Below are 6,599 nucleotides of genomic sequence, written 5' to 3'. Positions count from 1 at the left end.
TGTTACATAGGGTTTACCAGGGCCACACACACACATGCGCACACACATAGTATGCAGATTGGCTGAACGTTTATGAATGAATGAATCAGCTGGAAATCTTGGATCTTAGTAAGTCATGCTGGTTTAAATCACAGAATGTTGTTCATTCATCTCTTCCAATTTAATCTTTAAATCTATTCATATTATCTTTATGCTACTTTTCACAGAACCATGCCTTATTAACTCTTAAGAAATGGGGTATGTCTATATGTGTGTGGTCTATGGAAACATCAGTTTGTTGACTAAATATTCTGGTTAAAAATACAGTGTGATTTAGACCTGATCACCTGATTGTATGACGAACTAATCCAGTTTAGTATGGTCACTGATGTCGAGGTGAAAGTGACTTTGAAAGTGTCAATGTTTGGCAGTATTGTTGCTACAAATTGTCACGCAATAAGTGTAACTGCATTTCCTGTTCGCCAGGTAACTTATAATCATTCAGCATTCATTTGTGTACGACTATATTAATCAGGACTAGCGATTACCTATTCACGAATAAACTATTTTGAGTCAGTTCTTTTAAATGAATCTGTTTGAATCTGTTCGTGGTTTTGAATCATATGATTCAGTGTCGGTCAGCTCACTCGCGCACTGAATCGTTTGGAGCAATTTTTACTCATCAAAAAAGCAGCGCGATAGACGCAGATAACAAAGCACAGAAATAAAATAGAGGGCTGGATTAAGTGGATATTTACTTACAGTTAATTGAAACAAAACTTTAAAAGCTTTTTATCATCTGCCGGCGAAGATGAAGACGTCTTTATATGTTTGACACCTGCACGTGCAACTTCTGAATGAATCTGTACTACAGGTAAAAACAATCCTCAGTACCTATATTACCATGTTGTTTTGGATCTTTTGAAATGTACATTTTAAAGTAGATTTGGACTACCTTGTAAATAATATTGTATGTGACTATGGTAATCTTTCAGTGTACGTTAGTGACTTGTTCTAACTTGTGTCACGTGACTTTTAGAGAGCACTTGCTTTTGACAGTGTGCTCCTTGTAGCAGGTGTGGATGCTTTATGTATCTATTAGCAGGGCCTAACTGGACTTTGCAAACCAACTTGTTATTGTAACAAGGCAAATGAGCATCATTTTTAATGTTACATGCAGTTTGTGTGTGAGATTTGATTTATCCAACTCCACCAGAGGGCGCTGTTGTGTTGATTTGTAGAATCTGACTGGGTCTTTTTTTGTTGTTGTTGTTTAAAAATTACAAAAAATGTAACAAAAATCTAAACACCCATATACAAAGCATGCATTTGCAGGCTAATTAACAGTAATGATTTTTTTTTTTTTCATTTCGTTTGTATCTGAACTTTGCCCATCTATACTGAAAAACATAAACATTATAAACAGCATTTATTAATATCAATAATAAATTATTATTTGTGCCTGGTAAAGGATATAGATTAGAAAACACAATTCGTATAATAGTAATAATTATAATTTAATCATATTAAACAATAATACATTTTAGTAATTTTAAAAACTATCATTTATACAATTGTAACATTACAAGTCTGATTTGAGATCAAATACTAGTAATACTATTTTTTTTTTTTTTATCCTGAATTTTGAGGAGAAGGTCATGCATTATTGCTGTTAAAATGAACTTTACTGAATGCATATTCAGGGCTCCACTTTGCACAGATGGAATTTCGAAAAGCATGTCCTTCAGCAGCCACTCAAAATATAAGCGCTTTGAGACACAATTCAACTTTATTGTGTGATATTATTATTGAATTCTCACTTGAGCACTGCATGCTTTATTAAATCAATAAGGCACAGAAAGCAAATCACTCTAGCACAGGTTTCTTTCTCTCCTCTATCACTCTATCATTTTTAAAAGTGATTTTAGGCTGAACTTTCTCTGTTTATAGAAGCTCACAGTCTTTACAGTAAATCTGCTAGGGAAAACACAAACACTCTACCTTTCAAGTATTCATTTCATACAGTTTGAATTGGACTGGATTTTTTTCCCAAGCACGGAGAATGTAAAAGCAAAAGACTCATTAAAGGTGCCCTAGATTCAAAAATTGAATTTACCTCAGCATAGTTAAATAACAAGAGTTCAGTACATGGAAAAGACATACAGTGAGTCTCAAACTCCATTGTTTCCTCCTCCTTATATAAATCTAATTTGTTTAAACGACCTCCGAAGAACAGGCGAATCTCAACATAACACCGACTGTTACGTAACAGTCGGGGTGAATGCCCCAATATTTGCATAATGCCAGCCCATGTTCCCAACATTATAAAAGGCATTAGACAAGGGCAGCCAGTTAACGTCTGGATCTGTGCACAGCTGAATCATCAGACTAGGTAAGCAAGCAAGAACAATAGCAAAAAATGGCAGATGGAGCAATAATAACTGACATGATCCATGATAACATAATATTTTTAGTGATATTTGTAAATTGTCTTTCTAAATGTTTCGTTAGCATGTTGCTAATGTACTGTTAAATGTGGTTAAAGTTACCATCGTTTCTTACTGTATTCACAGAGACAAGAGCCGTCGCTATTTTCATTTTTAAACACTCGCAGTCTGTATAATTCATAAACACAACTTCATTCTTTATAAATCTCTCCAACAGTGTAGCATTAGCCGTTAGCCATTCACTCAGAATAAAACTTTAACATCCAAATAAATACTTTACTCACATAATTCGAAGCATGCATACAGCATGCATGATGAACATCTTGTAAAGATCCATTTGAGGGTTATATTAGCTGTGTGAACTTTGTAAATGCGCTGTAATATAGTCGACAGCTAATGTGGCAGGGAGCACGCGAATTAAAGGGGCGGCGCTGCCTAAATCAGTGCATTGTTAATGATGCCCCAAAATAGGCAGTTAAAAAAATGTATTAAAAAAAATCTATGGGGTATTTTGAGCTGAAACTTCACAGACACATTCAGGGGACACCTTAGACTTATATTGCATCTTGTGAAAAAGCATTCTTGGGCACCTTTAAGCTAGCCAACCTTCACAGTTTCTGTCTGAAAACCAGAAGAAGTATTAACCTGTTCTTTTGGTGATGATGCATTAATTAATTTATCAGTTAATGATGCATTAGTCTCCACATTGTTATTCATACCCCAGATAGCTTCAGTTCAAACATGCAAGTCCTGCTATTATGTGGCTAGGTGTGAAAGATTCAATACAGATCTGGCTACAAATGGCTCTATGATGGACCTTTAAATGCTCTTCTTTCATAGCTGACACTCGGTAGCAGAAGTTAGATTGTGTTGTGAGAACATATTGCATATTGCATTCTTTTAATGTATTCTATAACGTTAGTCTGCATCATATTGCAATGTATTGCCATTAATGAATCTTGTTATATTTGACTGCAGTATGACTCATTTGGCAATGCATAACACAATTCACTTATCTAATTAAGTTATCTAGCAGCTATGCATTAAATAAAAAATAAAAAAAATCATAAATTGCCAAACAAAAATAATAATTAAAATCAATACTTGGCGTCTGTGTATTGATTCTGTATTGTGATAAAATCTTATTGCAGCACTAGACAGTATTGATTTTCCTCCCACTTGTAGTTTTCACAGATCCCAAGGGAGATGCTTTATATTCTCAGCAGGTTTAGGTTGATTTAATTTAAGTATATACTTGAATTTGAGTTATTTGTTTTTATGTATCATCACTGAAGATTTTTTATGCAATTTGCAAATTATTTTACCAGCAGTGTTTTCCTTTAAATTCCTTTCCACAGATATGATTTTTTTTTTTAACCTAATCCTTGTGTAGCTATTTGCACAGTTAAAAACTTTACTGCATTTTAAAAAAGTTCATAAGTTCAAAGTTCATAAAACATAAGTTCAAAGTTCATAAAACTCATCCAAAATAATTTTTAAAAAGTAATAGCACAATCTGAGAGGTATCATTCAGGTAGCCTATACATCTTTGGTGAGTTTAACTATAGTCTAAACAGTGAAATCAGATGCGAAAACTCGTTTATAGAAGCTGAATTGTTTATGTAAATGAGACCTTTTGCACTCATGTATGTGACACATCTTGTTTATTTTCCAGACAGTTTAAAACTCCAACAGGATTTGACTTCAAGCGTATCAAGATTGGCCTTTGCCCTCTTCTGGTTGCGATTTTAGATCTTTTCTTCATCTGACATTTAAAACCCCCACAGACAGGAGAGATGGAGGCAAAAGGACAGAACATTCCCAGTGGTCTTTAACAGGATAGCTCTTACCTGAACACTGGAGTAATACTGCTGAGTATTCAGCTTTGCCATCACAGGGATCAGTTACATTTAAAATAAAAAAACAGTTATTTAGGGGCCAAGCAATAAAGATGGTCACCTTTTGTAATCATTAGTACAAAAAAAAAAAAATTGTACTTGTTACATCGTGTCTTCACCGGTCGCTCACGTGGCAACAGCTAAATGCCGTCTACACTGGACACGACAAAGCATCCGTTGCAAAGCATTTGTTCTTTGTGTCAGTACGTCATAAATAGAACGAGGCATCAGTTTACTGTTGGAGATTTGTCGCTTACGTTGCGCCGTATCCAGTGTAGACAGCATCACTGATTATAATGGGTTCTATTGTCTTTTGTCACGTCACATCGCCCCGCCTGGATCCGGTGTAGACACGGTGTTAGTGTTCTTCTTCGTCCTCTCTTGAGTCTATGGCAGCCCATAGAATCGTATGGTAAACAGTTGTGAAATTTGGCACACAAATCTGAACAAGGACAGTCTGGATATTTCTGGACAATTTTGGAGTCTCTAACTCAATCCCTGTAGTGCTACCAACTGTCCAAATTTGCACTCATGTTTATGCTAATAACCTTTTAACCGTAAGGGCTAGAAACAAAATTTCTTTGATTCTGTGGCTCAAGACGAATTGATTGCATGACGTAATTTTCCGTCATTACATTTTTTCTGCCATTTTGAATTATACAAAAAAACTACTTTTTCGAACTCCTAGACCGTTTGTACAGTTTTCATGAAAATCAAGCCAGATCACCTTCAGGGGGGTATTCCAGAAAGCAGGTTATGTGACATACCTGGGTATGTTTAAGAGTAAGAAAGCAGATAACCTCAACTTTCGGTTCCAAAAACGGAGGTAACTTTTAGGGTATGTAAGTAACCATAGCAACTTGCTCTCTGAATATAACCTGCTCCGGAGCAGGTTATGTTAAAGGATTAGTTCGTTTAAGAGGAATTCAGATGCATGTTATATTATCAATATGATTATATTAATGTATCTAAATTTGTTATATAGTTACAGTTATATACACAATGTTATATTATACAATATATAACTGTTTATTCAATTCTAATATATGAATGTATTTTATTGTCATCTCACACATGGATCTGCTTTTTATCCTTTATAACAGGACATTTTCTATGCTATAATTTCTATAATAAAATACATATCATATATGTGATATCTTATTTAATGATTAGCATCAAACAATATTAAGAATAAAAAATGATTGCATAACCACCCAATAGGTGGTGATGTGCACCAAGTAGGTTATGTAAATCGCCATTAAACAAAAGAAGAAGAATGAAGTAGAATGGCACGCTTTTTCTTAGCGTCTGTTTCCATGGTGAATCATCAATTCGTCGCTCTGTTGAGAATGTCTTGTGTGTTAACCGGGAACATACTCTGGGTTGGCTGAACTTACTCCCGGACGCATTTTTGGAACCAGCATACCTCGAGTAAGCAAGGTTTGGGTTAATCAACCGAGAGTTCAGGGTATATGTGACAGTAAGTTAACCCTGCTTTCTGGAATACACCCCAGATCATGCTGACACAGAAACATGGAAATCAAGTTGCTTAGTCAAACTCTTTTCAAATAATTCTCGAACGAATTCTACAAAGAGCATACCAAAGTATACGTGAGGCTATATCTCCTTAACACTTTAGCATATTCAGACCAAACTTGGTGTGTGTTATGACAACCATGATCTGAGGGTACCTGCTCAGTTTTGGCACAGTGCCACCTATTGATCAGGAGGTATGGAAAATTGATATATTTGCCTATAACTGCAACCTTGGTGAACATAAGAGACTTCTTTCATAAACAAATAAAATTCACAAATCTTACTGACCAATGGTACTGTACAGTAAGATATGCTTTTGAAAAGACAACAGAATGGACTGCACAAGTTCTTCAAATATCGTGCCTATTGCCCAAAAAGCAATAGGGATGAGCATAGAAAGTAAAAAAAAAAAAAATGAGGAGACATGCAGTAGATAGCTTAGCATATAGTTAGCATTTGACTAGACTGGAACTAGGTAGTGCATTGAATCTTTTATTTCAAAAGAACAAGGAGAATTTTATACCTCCCAATCTGTTTCCATTAACTGAAGCAAACAAGACCAATGACCACAGTACTGCTGTCTCATGAATTAAACCTCAGTACGTTTTGGCAGAGCTAATGCAAAAGGAAAAATGTACATTGGTTTTGATTCTGTCGTGGTGACACAGACCCTCTGCCACACCCAAACGCCCCCCACCCTGATGTCTCGAGTCAGTCAGTCAGACTGTGAGTGTGACTT

Source organism: Megalobrama amblycephala, linkage group LG19 (assembly GCF_018812025.1).
Source record: "Megalobrama amblycephala isolate DHTTF-2021 linkage group LG19, ASM1881202v1, whole genome shotgun sequence".
Taxonomy (NCBI): Eukaryota; Metazoa; Chordata; class Actinopteri; order Cypriniformes; family Xenocyprididae; genus Megalobrama; species Megalobrama amblycephala.
The sequence above is the reverse complement of the archived record's forward strand: the minus strand, read 5'-3'. Positions refer to the sequence as shown.